The sequence below is a fragment of the Dipodomys spectabilis genome, unplaced genomic scaffold (genome assembly GCF_019054845.1).
Source record: "Dipodomys spectabilis isolate Male_0828 unplaced genomic scaffold, ASM1905484v1 ptg000032l, whole genome shotgun sequence".
NCBI lineage: Eukaryota > Metazoa > Chordata > Mammalia > Rodentia > Heteromyidae > Dipodomys > Dipodomys spectabilis.
Genome location: NW_024870709.1, coordinates 7,012,997 through 7,033,103, shown reverse-complemented (window position 1 = coordinate 7,033,103; position 20,107 = coordinate 7,012,997). Strand labels below are relative to the sequence as shown.

Here is a 20,107-nt window from a genome sequence, read left to right as displayed (position 1 = left end):
GTGTATGAATAACCACCTCTATCATTCTCCATTCTTCAAGCAATTTCCATTGCTTATTTGCTTCTCCTTCCAAGAGATTCATTCTCATTTATCCTCTTTAAGCACGTGTGAGCAACACTAAAGAAAGTAGATACTCTTGAAACATATTTCTATAAAACTTCCCCCAACAATGTGTGTTACAACTTCTAATAGCTGTACAGCAAATTAACCCAAAACGTTGTTGGTGAAACAAACCTTTGTTTTCATCATCAAAGTGTGGACCCAGAATTTGCAGAATGGTCATCTGTTCCTGACCAGTGAACCCACAAAGGCTGGAGGAACCCACTTCTGGAATGTGCTAGCTCATCAAGGCTTGGGGTCTTCCTCTTCCCTTTTGCTCTCTCTTTACATGGCTTCTCATCCACCAGGGCTTTTCTAGGTGGCTGTGGCTTCTTACAGTTTGAGAAGTGCCTATTCAGTACACATTCTGGGCATATAGCATCCTTGGAGTTCTCACCCAGCACTTCCTTGGTTTCTGTGCTCTCTTTCCATGTTCTCAGTGATCTTCAGAACTTTTCTGATTCTTTTCCTGAAGTTTCTGTCACTAGAGAATTTCTAAAAACCATGATGTTGCTAAAACTTTCCAGAGAGCAAAGATGAAGGATATAGTTTCTTTTTTTGTTTTTGTTTTTAATTTTATTGTAAAGATGATATACAGAAGGGTTACAGTTATGTGATTCAAGTAAGGAGTACATTTCCTTTTGAACAGTGTTTCCCCCTCCCTCATTCTCTCCCAGTTTATACCCTCCTGTTTTCCCTCCCTTCAAAGTTGTACAGTTTGTTTTCAAGAGAGTGTCTAGTGGGATTCACTGCTGTATTGGTTCACCCTTTGTCTCACCATTTCTGTCCTTCCTGATCTTCTCCCCAAATCAGAGAAAACCTTATATACAAGACAAAGGGTACAGAAATCGTGAACAGGGACAGAAGGGAATAAACCAAAGAAAAAGCGAAGAAGAAAAGAAAAGAAAGAAAAATAAAAGGACCACAAGCAATATAATGAAAAACTTCTTCCATTTCTCGGAGTTCATTTCAATAAGCATCTTTATATGATCTCATGCACATAGCATTTGAGCCCTTGCAATCCTTTCCTAAGAATATCCTCCTTTATTTTCTCTGTGTGAATATTAGACTGCTTTTTTAATTAATCATGTCCAGGTATAATTATTTGTATTCTTTTGGAAATTTTAATCCTAAGTAGAATTCTACTCATTTGTGATTATTTTCTTATTGTTTCAGTTTCTTTAATATTAATACATTTAGTAATTTTATTCTGAGTCTTCAAAATTATAAATTTCTTTTAGGCTAAGAATTAGAAAACTTTTTATTTCCTGTAATAATGCCACAATTTGTCAACTCTGTAACTTTATGGTCCGGTAGCAGCTATAAACAAATGCAAATAATGTTTGTGAACTGCCATTGTAACACACAATATAAGAAAAATATTTGATTGATAAAGGGCAGTGTTTCTTGAACTGTTGTTCTGGAATTTTCAAGTATGGTTTAATTTTGTATTTCTTACTGTGGTTCTTTCCTATTTTAACATTATGTCCGTTTTTCGCAGTCAAGCTTCAGGGAGAGTTTGTATAAATTATTTATATTTTAAAATCAGAGAATTTGATTTAATCATGTTTAACATTTTCAATTTTATTATTTTGGGGATTTTTAAAAACTCATGATGTTTATGTTATTGTGTTTGATTTTAAGATTCTAATCTGTACACTTAGGATTAGTCAGTGTTTTGTGATTCTTCCCTGATGCTATTGCTCAACTGTTGATTTAGAGGTTTGTTTGTTTTTGAGTCATTCAACAATGATGGCAACAGACAACCTGATTTCTGTATTCCATAAGGACAAGAGGGAGTCTCGTGCCTTTCTTTATAGTATCATTGACTTTCTTTCATTGTTTTCATCATTTGGGTTTTCACTGAAGTTGCCTTCATGCTGAAAGTGCATGCCTAGGCTTTGGTATAACCACATCGAGTGAATTTATGCTCACTTTATAAAGTAATTGAAATATATTGTCATATGGGGTCAAGTCTTCTCTAATTAGGCAGGAACATCTGGTCTCCCTCAAGGGTCTGTGTTAAATGGTTTATTATTAATTTGGTATGTTACTGATTTGGACCCCTCTAATTCTATGAAACTAGCCAAGTTATTATTTTTACCAGTGACCCACATTACATGAAAAAGTCACCATGAATTCAATCTTTTTTCTGTAATGGAACATTGATGTGGCACAAATCCAGTTTGACAAAGATAATTATGTGTAAAAATGTACGGATAGCTTGCCTTATGTTGTTGGAACGAAGCTTTAACTTTGAACAGGAATATCTTAGAATGTTTTCTATGGCCCATTTACACATTCACGTATGAATTCACTCCAACTCCCTTTCCTGAATTTCTTACAGTTTGTGCCTATTAGGTTTAATTTATTGCTTACCAAATCTCCAAGTCACCTTAAGATCAAGACCACAGATATTTCACGTGCCCTATGAATCCTCTGGCACAGTCGTTAAGACTTCCTATCAACCTTCCTCATGCCATTTGACATTTCTATAATTTGTACATAGTCAAGACATGTTCATGATTCAGTGCTCAGTTTCTACTAGGGAAAAATAATATCATTTATTATTGAAAATTTACTTGATAAGAATTTCTACATTGGTTTTGATGTTAAAAGCTTTGGGCTCAAAGCCTCCCAATTCAGTAAATTATGCCATAAAACTCTAATTCTCTAGAATTTTGCTCCAAAATGTTTGGGAAACACCAATGTATAGAACTTTGTAGCAAGTTGGCTACAAAATCAAGACTCTGCTATTCTGACTTACAGGAGCCCTGGATTCTTTCTGACCCAGCGAGGGGAAGAATCAAGACCTAACCATTTTCTTTGACAAATCTTTCGACACACTTTTTTTTTTTTTTTACTGTCCACCATCAGCCCATAGATTTATTATTTATCAACTTCTTAGAATTTAATGGCTTACATAACAATATTTCAGGATTCTGGGTCACAAGTTTCCAAGTATTGACAGGTGTTATTTTACTTCTTCTTATTTTACTCTCGGTACTGAACCGAGAATTTTAGGTATTCTTTGCAAGAGTTCTACACTTGAACCACACTTAAAGCACTTTGATCTTTATTTTTTGAGAGAAGATCATGCTAACTTTTTCCAGCCTGGCCTGGAGCTCAGTATCAACTTGTATACAGGTGTCTGGAGTTCCAGGGGAACAACATCACCAACGCTGCTGCTGGAGCCATTCTTAAAGCAACAAAATTCTTTTAAGTATATTTATACTTGTTGTTGCTCTGTATATTCTTCCCCATTGAAATGGGCATCTAATTAGGATATTAGTGAAAATATCATAGGACATATAATCTAATTGTTGTTTCTAAAGAAAATATTGAACAATAGAATATCTTTTCTGCATGGTGTTTGTGCTTCACAATTTCTCTAGAACTAGATCATCATAATGCTCTGGATATCAGCTATTCTGGAAGACCACACACAACTTCCAGATTGTTCACAGAAGAAAGCAGCACAAGAAACATATTTACTTCTGCGATGACTAACTCAAGATCAAAGAACAGGGACAGAAATATAGGAGGACAGTTTCTTTTTCAGGCCACCCTCAGCAGATAGTTGGGCTGGATTTCTAGTATAGGAGATTGAATGTCAGATCTAAGGCAGCATAAAGAAGGAAATATAGCATGTGGGTCCAAATGTTTATATGAGAATGGCTCAGGGCTCATGACAAATACCAATGTTGGCAGAAGGTGTTATTATATGCTACTCATTTTGAGAAAGCCAGAACACCAGCAAAAGTAAAAGATCTTGAGAATTTATACATACAATGTGTCTTGATCAATGTTACCGCTCTCACCGTTTCTCACCCCTCCTTCCCAACACACCCTTTCCCTCACTTTTTGTAGGGTATGTATTGAATTTTTTGCCATTTAACAAAACAATGTATGTATACAATGCATCTTGATCTGTGTCATCCCCTTCAACATTCTCACCCTCTTTCTACTCCCTTCAGCATTACACTTGCCTTGGCCCTACATTCCCTTATTGTTCCTAATTTTGTGGCATACACCATGAATTATTCACTTCGTTCTCCTGCAGCCAGGATGACTGGTAGGCTAAGGTCGTGTGTTCCAATCATGAGTATTTATTAAGAATCACGTTTGGAATAATGTCAGCAAGAAGAAAATATATATACTAAATCATCACTGACATGTTTTGTACGTTACATTTTTTTAACTCGACATCTATATATTATTTGAACCTGACTAGTTGAATAAAATGAGATTTGTGTTTACCAGAGAAGAGGGAGTTACATTTTACCAAGTCTTTAATAATAAATTGGGTAACTAATAATAGCTAACTATAAAGAAATGGAAGCTAACTAAAGAAAGTTTTAGGTGACAATGCATTAAATACAGGTACACAGAGTACTTGTTTTCTTGTGGGGTATTCAAAGCCCAACAAACTATTCAGATATTAAATCACTTTAAAAGTAATATTTTCCTGCATTAATCTGACCACCTGGTGGCACTGTTGATTAAACTTGGAAAAAATTAAATTTGGGCAAATTTGTTTCAAGAGCATTTTCTATATTAAAGCTGCAAATTATTTATCATTCCTCTCACTTTTGCTTTCTTTGATATATTAAATTTTGATTGGTGTAACTAGAAGAATATCAAAAACTATCTAAAAATTTTGAGTCTTAGATGAGCTATTTCTGCAATATTCAAAGTCTCACAAATGATTTTAAAATGTTGGAAATTTAATTGAACATATTTATAAGGATACACTTGATGTACTTATAAATTTTTTAGTTAACAAAAATATAACATTCCAAATGGGATTTATTCATGAAAATGAAGTATTTTTACTAGTGTTCATTTTCATAGAACAATTTCAATTAATTTTATAACAGTAATACACATGTATGTATGTGTCCATCCTCAGCTCATCCACACATGCAATTCATTTTTCTATCAGATTCATTTCATATTTTTACAGTGATTTCTCATGTTTGTTGAATATGTAAAAGAGTATTAGGTACTAAAAATTTCGATTACTCTTTTGACTCATCAATTTTGAAAACTAAAAATTACAAAATTGTATATGTGTATGTTTTCATAAATAGTAGAAAACTATCAATCAAACCAATCTGAAATAACAGAAATAAAGTGATGATCAGTTTACTGAAAGATGTTGGACTTTATTATTCAAAGAATAAAAAGGACAAATAGTCTTAAAAAAAAGAAAAATATTGCAAAAGGATTTGTAAGTACCTGAGCTCTTAGCCAAAGGCGTGGTGTGATTATCTTATATTAATGCATCACAGAACGTATTGGCCATCCACGGTTGCCATATATAAATAGTTCTCTATCTTCAGAAATTAAACTTTAGATTTTAATAGTGGAAAATATTCCTTTATATTCATGGTCATAGAATTGATGACTAACTGATTATCATTTAACTATTTCAAGAAATAATATTTGAAATTTGAATGTATGCACACAGTTTTTTCACAATATTCAGCTTATCTCCACATATGTAAATGTGTGTGACTAGCTTTTGCAAACATATAGATTATAAATTGTAAACATGCTGAGACTGAAAATGATGTAAAATATTCTGAAGAGTTATAGGAAGTGAAAAGACATGATTTTACTTAATAAGAACCATGGAATATTTTCCCTCATTTTCTTGTAATTCTATTCTACAAAGGTAATGTCAGTATGAAGTTATATCTAAGTTGTATTTACTTGGACTTTGTGCATTGAGGAAATTCTGAAGTCTTAGCAAATGAGGGAAGGCTTACATTTTTTTAACCTATTCTGTACAAATTCTGTACAGTTATATGCAGAAGTGGTATGAATAAGTCCAAGAAAAGCTGGATTCATAGCTGATTTCTAAACCACCTTCTATCACATACACCACAAGCATCAGAACTAGAAATGTAAATTCTGAAAAAATTTCTACTTTACCTGAAGTTCATAAAGATGATTTCTATTATAAAATTCCTTGAGAGAAAGAATATTAAATAATGATTGTACTGTGACTATCTCAGTGCAATTGTTTTTGCCAAGGTCAATTAAAATATTATAATTAGGCTGTGTTCTGTGGTGTCTCTACACAAGTTTTATCAAAAGAAAAGACTGAAATGAGAGAGAAAAGTTATGTCGACATGGTTTCAATTATTCTTGTATTGTTCCTGCATCCAGATGCATGAGTAGGACTAAATATTTGGCAAATAGACCAAATACTACTAGTAGTAATTCATCCATTAGAACATTTGAACATCTAACACACAGATTAGTGAGAAATGAAAAACAGAAATAGGCATAAATTATTGCATTATCCGTAGTAGTTTGGAAAGTTCCAGTCAAAATAAATATGGAATTATGCCTTGAAATAATTGGTACAGGCTCTCAAGAAAAACAGAACAACTAAGATATCACATTCATACACCTATATGCATTTATTTTTATATACAAATATAGCATATCATTTCTATGATTGTTGAAACTATTTTTGATATCTACAACCCAGAAAACAAGGACAAATGTTAATTATAGGGTAAATGTGAACCACAGAACCAATAGTGTAGGTTTTTGCCAAAGTCTGGGAGGCTGAGAACCAGAATCACCCAGAGGAGAAAACATGTGCAGCTCAATTCAACCAACACAGAAATAATTTAAACTTCTTCCACATATTTTGCTCTTTCAGGCTGCCCATCTGGATTTCTGATACCCTTTCCCAAATGCTGATCTCTTCTAGAAATAACTGTGTTGAAAAAACATCCAGAAACATTTAACCAAATACCTTAGCACCACTTGGCATAGTTAACAATTTAAATTAGTCATCACAACAATATCCTCTGTTAACTACTGAGCTGCGTTCTGAAACTAAGGCCAAAACACAGAAAATATAACACGTGTTCCCAACTGTCATTCTCTTAAGTCTTATGCCCCTACACTGTTGGCTTCAGGAACAGTATGAAGCACTGCTCACAGAGTACAAAATCTAGAAGAAAAAAATAACAAAATTAGTTTCATAATGCTGCATCTTAAGTAAATAATTAGATATTTTGTAGAAATGAATGGTGGTGTTTTCTCAAGAAATTTATGTTTCTCAAGTAAAGCATTCTATGCCACAGATTACAAACTCACTTCCATTATTAAAATGGACCAAATAACTGCTCATTCTTGTTCTCTGTACTCCAGATTAATAGGGAATAGATACATAGTCACATCTACTGTCTTTTCCATAAATTTTAAAACATTACTGAATTAACTACAGTCTTACCTTATTGTTTTATGTTTCTTGATTATATGTAATTCTTACAACTACCCTTCATCAGGGTAATGGAAGACAGTTTTAACTAGTACATTTTCTGTTCTTTAAACCACATTTTTCTATCTTTATACTTATTCTTTCAATGGCTCCATGACCATTCATCTTTTCTCTCTATTAAAATCAATGACTGTGGAAGACAATGACTGATTTTGAATTAGGAAATTTTGGAAAGAAATGCTTTCAATTAGTTATCATGATATGAAGCTCACAATGGATGAAATACCTTTGTCAACTTTGTTTTTTGTCAAGAACTCTACTGTTTAATTAACCTTGACTATTTTTAACCAAAGTACCAAGCAAAAGAATGCACTTCTACAGAGGAAATTAATACTAACTCTATGAGAGGAAAAATCAAACACACTCTTCCCAAACTACTCTATACCCTATATAGAAAATTTGACGTGATGTATTTCTTACGTAATGACTTTTCAAAATTTACTTTTTACTCATCTAAATGTATGCTTAGATATTATTTTTCAGTGATGTTATAAAAATATCAGTAATGTGTACTGAATGGGCTTAAATGATTGCCAACTTCTTTTTCATAATTATTTGTATATCTATATGGTTCTTGAACTTGTTCATGTGATCAAAAAGCACTGTTTTACATGTACTCTTAGCCAGACAATGTTTTATGTGTGGGGAAACAATAATGTTGATTACATTAACAAGAGAGTTTATATCTATATCGGTATCTCTATAAATTTTTACTATGTTTTCTGATTGATATACACAGAAAACCATCAATATTCTTATGCCCAATGATTCTCAGCTTTTATTTTATTTTTCAAACTTTATAACATATATATCTTGAAACTACAAAATAGCATTACTCAGAAATTAAAGGTTAATCCAGTTTCAAACGCATTGAATTCGGTGCATGGATTCAGAAGAATGTTTATTTTTTTTTAAATATTAAACATACATGTTGATTCAGAAGAATGCTGTGCGTTTATGGATATCGAACCCTTAAGTAATGCGAACTCAGGAGATTTCCCTATTGGAGAGTTCTGCAGCTGTGACTTTATTAAATTAAACATTGTTCATGGCAATTAGCCACGGAAGTTTCCTTTGGGCCGCTCTTCAGATGAGAGAGAAACATGACGCAAGCCGCTAGAATTCTACCAATGGGGCTGCCACTTCGCTGTAGTTTCTATTGTCTACTTCTAGCAGCCATCTTTCATATTCTCCTCACTCACAGTTCCTGAAGCTGTGTTCTTTGTCAGATTTTTATCAGCACTGGTGACACTAGCTTTTTAACTTCATATCCATTTAATAAAATTTCTGTGTTTTCTGTTTTCATTACTTGAATTGTCTTTATAGTTTAATCTGCACTGAACATTTTCACAAGAAGATGATAAATGGAAACTAAAGTAATGACATTTTTAAAAGATAAGATAGAAGAATGTATTTAGGAAGTTTTACCATACAGAGATGACAAATGTTCAAGGAGAAAGATTTTTAAAATTATTTTACCATTAAAATGTACACCTCCAACAGATACCATGTGTTGCACCATGAGTATGCATATTTATATTTTATGAACCAGTTAACAAAAATATTAACAAGGAAAACATAGACTATATATATGAAGTAAAGAGGTAATATTTTCCCACGTTTCCCAGTGAGACCATAGTTCCCAATGCTATGATCCTTAAAAGTGGAGATCTTGAGTTGAAGTGCTCATGCAGTCATATTAGTCCTGATTTCTTCTCCAGAAAATTTTGTAAATTACCATTTATCTCTTCTGCTCCCTCAGTCTCCCCCAACAAAATCCAGGGGTAACTATCGATCTAAATCTTTTCAGGGTGATGGCTTCTTGTGACCTCATTCCCCTGCTATGTCCAAGGAATTGTTATTTTTCTTCTGTATACATTGTTTACTTTGTAAGGATATGATTAACAACTTATAACTTTATTAAAGTGCTATAAATCTAGGGTATTGCTTATTATCCTCTTTGATATTAATGATGATGAGAAATATTAGTGATAATTGTAGATTCTGAAATAATATATTATATTCTTTGTGATCACATTTAGCAATCTAAATTACTAAAATGTGAAAGGATATTTCTCTTTAAAAAGACAGAGTCATATGGAGACATAATTTAAGATGTAAATTGATGCTTAGATAGTCCCCATTATATCAAAAAGGTCATAAACTACAACCTGCAATGGAATTAAACACAGCAAGTTTATGAATCAATTAAGAAAGATGCAAGCAGGTGCTGCTATAATACATTCACACTTAAATGGTAGTCATAAAGGTGTGAATATGCTTTCTGTTGAACTAAGCATAAGACTAGGTGACTATTACACTGAACTAATTTGTTCAATTTGTGTCCTGAAAGACAAGGCTCTATTAAGATAAAGAAAAGTTTTGATATTAATGTACTCATTATCTTCTCATGTAATTGTAAACCCTCTATATGTTATTTTCACAATAAAAATATTTATGAAAAAAATATTTATGAAAAGTTTTGATATTATAATGTAACATCAAAAAGTAAACTTGAAAGACCAAATAACTTTTTTACATTAGTAATATTGTAATAACTGGAAAACAAAAACAAAATAGATCTATATAAACTATTGAATGAATAGGAGGGCATTAGATTTTCATGAAAGATTTTAGAATCTGATTTATTCTATAGAATAAACATATGTTACAGAACAATAAATATAAAATAAACATATTCTATAGAATACATTTTTTAAATTCAACCTTCATGTGTTTCATCCTGGAATATATTTTCAATGTAATATCCTTAGTTATTGTTTTCATTACCAACACTTGATGTTGATTACTATCAACATCATCTCTTTGCTTCTACATCTAGCCATTATTTATGTACACAGAAAAAAATTTAACAAACATTTTATTCTGTGTCTCTACAAAGACATAGAAAAGGAATTATATACTTAAAATTGAGTAATGAATGTCAATTTTCTTTTTTTTTTGAGAGAAGGTGTCTGGTCGTGGGGCCTGAACTCTGGGCCTGGGCACTGTCCCTCAGCTATTCAGCTCAAGGCTAGCACTCTACCACTTGAGCCACAGCACCACTTCCAGGTTTTTTTCTTTTTGCTTATGTCCTGCTGAGGAATCGAACCCAGGGCCTCATGCATGCAAGGCAAGCACTCTACCACTGAGCCACCTTCCCAGCCTCTGAATGTCAATTTTCTAACACAGAGAAAAGTAAGTTCAAACATGAGGTAGACTTGTATTGTGAATGTGAAAACTCTATCACACTTGCTCAGTCTTCTGTCCTAAATGAACAACAGAAGAAAGAAAAGTGGGATAAATTGATTGTGAACTGTGGCAAACTGCAGGCACAATATCATAAGATATACTGTTTATTATACAGTTACCCAGTGGTCTACAGTTTTGAAAAATATATATATACACAGAGAGAGAGAGAGAGTTTAAAATTTGTGCAAGGTATTATACTACAAGGTTTAGAGTTGTGTTTGGTATTAAAGCTATGCTCTATGGAATTGACTGCCAGAACATAGTGAGAAGTAGGTTGCTCATGGTCTAACCCCAAGGAAAAAACCTGGATAAGTAAACTTAGACATAAGATGCCACCATAGTTCTAGTGAGAAAGGAAAGGTCTAGGCCTTCATTGAAGTAAAAGTATAGTCAAGAAGCTTGGAGTATCAATAAGCACTGTAGCTTATGGTTCCAGAGCTGCCAAGATCTTAGGTTAAAGTAAAAACTTTATGGCAATGTTTAAATGTAATATGCTGCTGAGCACTGGTGGCTCATGTCTGTAATCCACACTTATCAGGAGGCTAAGTAAGAACTGAGGACTGCAGTTCATAGCCAGACTGAGCAGAAATGTCTGTTGAGATTCCTATCTCCAATTAACCACCAAGAAGTCTGAAGTAGAGCTATGGTAACACTAGCATTGAGTAAAGAAACTCAGGGACAGTACCTAGGGCCTGAGTTCAAGGCCAGGACACACACCTATACACAAACACATGCAAGTATGCACACACACACACACACACACACACACACACACAAACACACATACACAAATATGCATACCCACAATACTCTCTCACATTCATATAACACATAATGTTTTACAGATACAGTATCTAGATAATCAGCTTGTATTAAAGGGAACAAATAAAATATTATCTTAATCTACCTAATTCTAACTAATAATGAAGGAATATTTTGCATCACAATAGCCCTCTTAGTATGTAATTAATAATTATGTTGACATAGCAAAAAACTGATATGTAAGCTGCATATTAGTTACCTTAAATGACATGATTTTTAGAAATATCCATATGCCCCCAAAATATCATGTAACAATGTACAACATGATGTAAGTAATAGTAAAATTATATTTTAAAAATAAACTAGGGCTGTGCACATGGTAATCAAGTGGTAAAACACTAAGCCACATCCTATTATTTTATTGATCTGTGAGAAATGGATCAAAATCAAAATAAATGTGAACCCTAATATGAGACATGCAAGAATAGTTTATATATACTCTGTTTTGTAAACTTAGAGCCCATATATAATAGAAAAGCTAAGTTATTTTAAGTATTACATTAAACATCTCTATATTAAATTGTTGGGTAGTTTATACATTGAGTATGGCTAGGAACTATCGCACTCCTCCAGCTCAGGCACATTGAAATCGCAGCAGGAACAGTGACTAAAGACAGACTTGTCCAAATGTCTGAGGACAAGTTGATTTGCAATGTCAGACATTCATAGATTTTCCTTTATGCTTTTTTAAATGCAGGAGAAATATACTCTGTTTTATAAATCCTCAATCCCACATGGCAAAATTTCAGTAGTAAAATGAAAAAGTCCATTTGGGATGATACATCTCCCAGTGGCTGAAAAATAGTTCAGGCATTATGTGGCCTGCATATTAGTTTCTGACACCAGTTATTAAAGTCTGGTACTATATCTGATTACATGTAATTCAGAATCCCTGCAGCTTGTAAAAAGACAACTCTATTATAGTTAGAATCAAAACAATACTAGTCAGCAAGTTTGTAGAATTTTAATAGCAATTACAATATTCTATAGGTTTAGTTTCATTGTCAAGATGGATTTTTCTAGTAAATTTCTGACTAGGAGAGATGAATTTGCTGCATTGGTAACATCAGTGTATAAAGGAATTACCACCCTTTCACAATTAAAGAATGTTTGCCTGCTATATAATTAATTGTAATTACAAGAATCATTCATAATAGTATGTTTTATAATGCTAGTTAGCATAACGCGCTGCAGTACAACTATTGTACACAGTTTACCAAACCCATATGTGCTAAAGTGACTGATTACCCTTTGCTTTTTTAATAACATTCTATTTATAGCACTTGACACAATGTGAACTTTCTGAATATGAACCATGAGCACTATGCTGAAAATGTAATACTCTACAAAATAAAACCAAGATTATATTTTCAATATTGTTGTACAAACACAGCTCCATCTTTATTGGTTGGAGGAAGTATGAATATGAGCTTTTGCTATTGATTCGTTATTTTGTTCTGCTGGAGCAAGTTTGCTCATTGCAATAAAATGACTTTTCATTTTTGCAATACTTATATGTTATTGTACCTGTTGCAATGCTATAGGTTAAACCAGAATTTCACTTTACATTCTTAATTCCTAGTAATGGCTTGGACTCCATTCTCTTTGGCCTGCCTAAGCTTGTCTCCTTTTGATGTTAATTGACTTCCTTATCTTCACCCTCCCAAAAGAGTGCATAAGAGCAGAAAACTGGTATTTTTAAGACCTATTTTTGTGTGTGTTAATCCTCATTTAATCCTGCTTTGTAGAAAGACTAACCAGATTTTCCTGGCATGAATCCTTTATTTAGTGAAAAAGCTAACAGATAACATTCAGAATATAAGAGATGAGACCAGTGAAATGGTTTGTGTCTTTGGTATTAATGTTGTAATTTTATTTAGTATAAGACAGCTTTCTTATAGGAAAAGGATGGATATTTTATGAGCATAAAGACTTTTGGTATTTGGGGGATACCAGTCAATGGAAGCCAAGGTTTCTACAAAGAAACTCACAATTCATTTGTTCTCTGCTGTTGCTCTTCCATTACAGTGATGGAATTTCCTTGAGAAAAACACATTTAGTTTGACAATATACTTGGAACATATCTCATAGAAATAGCCACTTAGCAAATGAGGACATGGAGGCCCTTGGATCTTGAGCTATGTTTGACAATTGCACATAATCGAAAATTGCTGTATGGGAGCCCCTTAGTTTGATTTCAAAACTGAGAACTCATAGAAAGTAATGTTTATTTTGTCTGAGAGATCAGGATGAACTATTAAACAAGCATATTTTGTTAAATCACATTTGCTATGAAGATACAGATATATATATATGTATATATATATATATAAATGAAAGCAGTTGGAGGAAACTGTAGACCTACTCATATAGACAAGGCAAGATTTTGGTATATCCCATGATATACCAAAAACATACTACCCAGGCAAGTGGTTATTCTAGGTTATTCTCGGCCTGGGCTCTGTCCCTGAGCTTCTTTTCCTCAAGGCTAGTGGTCCACCACTTGAGCCACAGTGCCATTAAGCCTTTTCTGAGTGCTTTATCAGAGGTAAGAGTCTCATGGAATGTAATTCTTAGATCTCAGCCTCCTGAATAGCTAAGATTACAGGCCTGAGCTGATGTACCGAGGTCAGGTCTGCCCTGTGCCATAATGGCCACATGATGAATGGTAGAGTCCAGAATCTTGTCTTCACGCTAGGGGAAGGGACATCCCACCCTCAAGTAATGGGCATGCCTGAATCCCTGTTGACAGGAGTGGGCACTTGGCCTATAGGTTACTGAACCTGTCAGTCCAGTGAGTGGGACTGGGAGTTTCCTGTGACCCTGCCCCCTGTCCTGACACTATTAGGCTTAGACCAGCTCAAGCACTGTTAGCCATGCCACGTGTCTATACATGTTTGTGTCCTGTCTCCTGGCTGTTCTCTGGTCATCATGGCATCCCAATTCAGATCTCCATTGGAGATGAATTGGTTTGTTGGGATTTCTTTTGTTCTTTCTCTCCTCTCTGGCCTTCATAGTTCTGTTTCCTAATTGTTAAGTGTGTTTGCTAGCTGTAGGTCTTTGTAATTGGCTGCCTGCAGACAGCTAGCACTCCAATAAAGTTTCCAAAATTCAACCTCTTAAAATGAGACTTCTCCCTTTTCTTGTGACTGGATTTATATATCTGATATAGGGTACAACAGAACCACCAGCATCTGGAATTCCTTTGTACAATTCGATAATCAATTTAATAAAACATTTGAACCATTCTCCTAGCATCAACAAAATTTAATTAAATATTTACCATGGTGAACATATGCCACCAGAAAAAGAAAAAAAATTAAAATGTCCAAGGGATTTATTCCTTGAATTCAAGTAGTATTATTGTAGATCACAAGTGCACTACTGATTTCTGTAGTAAAAGAAGAGAAGGGTGTTTTAGATTTGTTTCTGTTATCCACAGAAAAATTCTCTCATAGATATATGTGATGACATGGGTCCATGCAGAGGTAGGGTAACAGGAGAATAAACTTTGAAGTTACTCAAGAAAAACATTACAAGGATTATTTCAAAATGTTGCACAGCTGTCGGCATTTCACTGCCTAAGAACATAAAATGCAAAGTTTATGTAAAAAATGGGATTGTCAACCCTCTTCATGAGTGGAAAATGTGCATTTTCACGGTTAATACTGCCTGCATTCAATTCATGAATAATACAGAATACTTACAAAGATTTCCCTTTCCTCTGATTTTTCTCTAGAAAATTATTTCTAATTTTAAGATAGTATTCCTTTAATATTTTTGTACCAGGTCTATATACAAAAAAATAAAACGAGATGAAAGAGTTTAATGTTCCATTGGTTACTAATGAGTCCGTTAGAGACCTTGAAGTTACTTCCTATTATGCTACCAACATACATTATTTGTAGAAATTAAAGAATAGTTTGAATTAAACTATATAAAAGTCTTTCAAATGTTGATAGAGAAATTATCATATCATTTAGTTAAAAGTCTAATATTAAACAATAGAAGGACATAATAAACTGTGTTTTATTCCTCCTATATCCTTTAACATCCCAACAAAATACACTGAATTAAATAAAATTGAAAATGTCTCCATGTTAAGTAATTATTTGAAATTGTTTAAACCCTCATTTTGTAGCTACTGAATGTTGACTAGTGGCATTGATTCACAAAATTGCACAATGCACCTAATAAAAACAGCTATAAGCACATATTTACCACATTGACCTTTGTTATGTGTATTAGGATTTAAAACATTATAACAAAATAACTATATGTCCTGTTAAACATTTGCAGTTTTCATCTATTTTTTATTTAGTCTTTTTAATGCTGCTCTTAAATCCTGTTTATCTTCAAATGATTCTAGGGTAAGAGACAAACTGAAGTTTTTGCTCTGCTGTATCCCAACTGCCTAATTGTGTACCAGGACCCATGAGATTGCCCTCTTTCTTGTGAGCTCATTATAAAGTTCTCAGAGTTATTGCTTGCTATCTAGTTCCTGCAAAGTTTTCACTGTTTGCACTGTTACTGAGGACAATCATTCATTTCTTCTGAAGTAAAAGCCTATTGAGTTCTGTGTGGATGGAGTTGCCTTTTTAATATGCACGATTTTCAACATTGGTGCATTCAGGTCTATTTAAGTTCCAAAAAGGTAACATTGAACATTGCATCACCTATTGTATGATTTCCAACATGATGTCGTCATTTGGATTTTAATACAAAATGAGAGACTTTAAAAATAGAATTCTTTTAATGATCAAACAGGACATGAATGATATCAAAACTTGTTTTGATTAATAATTGGGACACTGATATCAGTTCACTTTCAAATTATACCCAGTGGCAAATTAACTATTTGGTGGAAGTTTAGAACGGCACAAAGCCTCTTGCCTTAGATAAATTCTAAAGATTAGTTAGTATTTCCCTCACAGTTAAATTTGGTCTTTTGTCATAGACTGACTGTCATTCTGTTGATACCATAGTAATAGATTTCTGGAAGAGCAGAAAGTAGTTAATCAGGAATTCCTGCTTATTACTTAGCAAATGGTTTATTCATATAATTCATGTAAAGATTAGTCAAGAAAAACTCATGGAATGCTGTTATTGGAAATTGGACAAGTGCTTCTCCAAGTTTTTATTCTGGCTGTTGTAACTTTAATGCAATATTGTTTAAGAAAACAGAACAGCTCTCCCAACTTCCCCATCTGAATCATCTATCCTTCCATGAAATTTCTGTACCACAAATGTACCATTTACCTCAAAGAGCTCATTTATTTTGCTTAGCTCTACTTTGCTTTAAGCTAGCACATTCTTTACTGGTGGAATTCAGGGTTAAAGAGTCTAACATAACCTTGAAGTGAATTCTTTTCTTTCCTTGTACTCAATTACCCTCTTTGAGCTTTTCATAAAGCAAAGGACTGTGCAGAACTCCACTGTCAGTGCAGCCAAGACTGAAATGATAGAAGGAAGAAATGCTCTGGGGAATACGGCAAATGCAATTTTAGCTTCTGACTTGGGAGTTTAGAACCAGAAACAGCCTAATAGAAATCCTTTGCCTCCTGGATGATCTATTTATGGTGTGATCAGCGCTGCCATGGAGTTAATATCAAGTCTCAGAAGCAGACCTTTTCATACAGTTAACTATGTGTAAAATTGTCTTTCTTTTCCTTCTTATTTGACATGTATCCAAAATTTATATCCAGCCTTCCATATACTTCCACCTTAGAGTCCGATTTTCTTCCTAGTATTTGATTTATGATCACTTGGAAAAGATATGTCTAGAATGACTTGTGTGTGTTTTCTTGATACATCTTGCTTAGCTTTCAGATTCTGAGGAGATTTTTCTTTTTAAATCCACTATTCTTATCAATGTGACTTTCCAAAATATGACCTAATTTGTGTTTTTTGTTTTGTTTTGTTTTATTTACAGTCACGTAAGTTTTAAGGGATTCGCCTATGCTACTCAATAGGATACATTGTTTTCTTACCTGTAGGTGGCAGTACACTCTGAATAACACTATTATACTTAACACCATTTTATACACAAAATCTGATGACTCTTCCCATGTTTCTTATGAATTGCATCATATCTACTCCATTACAAGTAAGCCACCAAAGAGCAAAGGGCTTACCTCATTAATTACATGGGTATAAGTTGCTAATGAAATTATTCTATTTAAATTTTACCTTTCAAATTGCTTTTTTTTAGGTTAACAAAGAATTAAATCTTGTCCAATGATAAAAGTTGAAAATACAATGGTTAAAAATTAAAGCAAAAATTTATTTTGATGATTAGGTTTGTCTTTGACATTGTTATTTTAATGCAATAATAATGAATGCCATTCATAAAAGTCATCTGTCTGTATAACTGTGCTTACAAAGGTAGCATTTGGGCAGAGGAAAAAGTACAATTACTTGCTTTGCTTGATACTTCTTTCATTTTTCATTACAATATAATTTTCAATTTGTTCTGAGTTTAAGTGATCCATTGTTTTCTTAAAATTTAGCAAGTTATTACTTCACATGCTAGCTAAAGTATGTGGGTAGACATTTACTCATTTATGAATTTCAATTAAAATGTTCTATTTTTTAAATTTACTTTTAGTTTAACCACCTAAAATTTTTGTCATCTTTAAGTAGTTGTACTAAGAGGTTTCCGTTTGAAACAACTTTTGAGCACAATGCTTCTTGTTCAATGTCATCTTTTCCATTTTCCTACAGCATGTCTCCTAAGCAACCTTGAGAAAGGTGTTTTGAATACTCAATATGAGAAGAGGAAAGCATGAGGATACTATCAAGCTGGATATGCTTTATCCAGAAAAAAATGACATTAAACTGAAAGAAAGGAAAGGCTTACTTATTCCAGCTTTTCCTGCTCTAAAGTTTTCCTGTGTAAGCTTTCCTTTAACTGTATAAAAGTGAGGTAAATAACATTGAGTGATTTTGACAAAAAAGAAAGAAAGAAAAGGGAACTACTACCACTTGTGGCTCCTGTGATATGTTTGTACTTCCTATTCCTTTTCCTCACAACACACATGCCTTATGGTTTTTCTTTAAATCATTTTGAAAGTGTGCTTCTGTTATGATCTGCCAGTGTGAACTAGAGTATTCTGATACATGATAGCTACAAGACATTTTCTGCATTGCTTCATTAGTTGGGTAGCAGGCCTCACACATAGAGAGTTTATATATTTGTACATCAAGTTTCCAAATACTTGATTGAGACACTATGTTTTAAGATACAATCATGCAACACAATTTAAAAATATTTTTACCACCAATATTTATTTTGTTACATTTTGACATTACCTGAATAAGAGAATCTGGGTTTATATCAACTGTCAACATAATAAACGGCCTAAATTCTATTTAATTGATAAATTGCCTGTAGATAGTGGACTAAAGAGACTAAATTTAGTGGCATTGTCTTCATCTTACTCTTCTCCTTGCCTGGATGGCGCCGCACTCCCGTCAGACTCCCATCCTCTGTCTTTTCGAGACCAAACACCATGCCTTCAATTGAGTTACAGAGTTCTGATGAAGAAATATTTAAAGCTGATATAGAAATGGCCAAACAATCTGTGACCATCAAGACCATGTTGGAAGATTTGGGAATGGATGACGAAGGACATGATTGCCCAGTTCTTCTACCAAATGTGAATGCAGCCATGTTATAAAAGCTCATTCAGTGGTGCACCAACCACAAAGATGATCCTTCTCCTCCTCCTGAGGATGGTAACAAAGAAAAGCATTTAGACAATATTCCTGTTAGGGACCAAGAAACACTTTTCGGACTTATTGTGGCTGCAAAACTATTTAGATCATCAAAGCTTTGCTTGATGTCACATGTAAGACTGTTGTCAATATGATTACAGGGAATACTCCTGAGGAGAGTCTCAAAACTTTCACCATCAAGAATGACTTTACTGAACAGAAGGAAACCCAGGTACACAAAGAGAACCAGCGGTGTGAAAAGAAGTGAAATGTGCCTGACACTGTAACGTGACAAGGATTGTTCCAAATACTAGTTGCATTGCTTTGTTTATAATTGTTAATATTTGACAAACAAGAGACAGATTCAACAGCACATCAGTTGCATTAGTTTAATATTGTGGGGTGTGTATTCAAACTCACTGCATATGTAGTTTGAATACACATCCCTTACTCATGGCTGAGTTTCTTCTGGTTACAGTGAAAGCTTCTCTTTTCTTTACTCTGAATAAAAAAACTTGTGGGTTCCCTGTGGTAACTGGCATTTTAGTATTTCTCTTTCTATAGGAGCAAGTTTATTGTCTAGTTAACCTTAGTTAAGCTTGCAGAAGATGGCATTATAAACAAAACAAGTTTCAATAAGATTCCTGATAGAATTAACAAAATGTATCTTTATTTACAAATTGAAAACTGGAAAAAGACTACTTGAAGTTAATGTCCCTAGTGGGGTTTTTAGGATATTGTCTAGAGTCTAGCTAGGACCACTGGTATGTATGAAGCAGGCTCTTAGTTGGACCTGAGGACTCTATTTCAACTAATTTTTAATCTTCTCAACTTTAAATACATTGCCTAGAGATTCAGTTACTATCGAATTCATTTGGGTTTTGGAGGGGAGAGAAATGTAACTAGACA

At 33.6% G+C, this 20,107-nt stretch overlaps 1 pseudogene; it reads left to right on the top strand.

The window, feature by feature from the left end:
- Window positions 1-18,946: 18,946 nt before the first annotated feature.
- Window positions 18,947-19,466, top strand: LOC122105679 (annotated as a pseudogene).
- The last annotated feature ends 641 nt before the right edge of the window (window positions 19,467-20,107 follow it).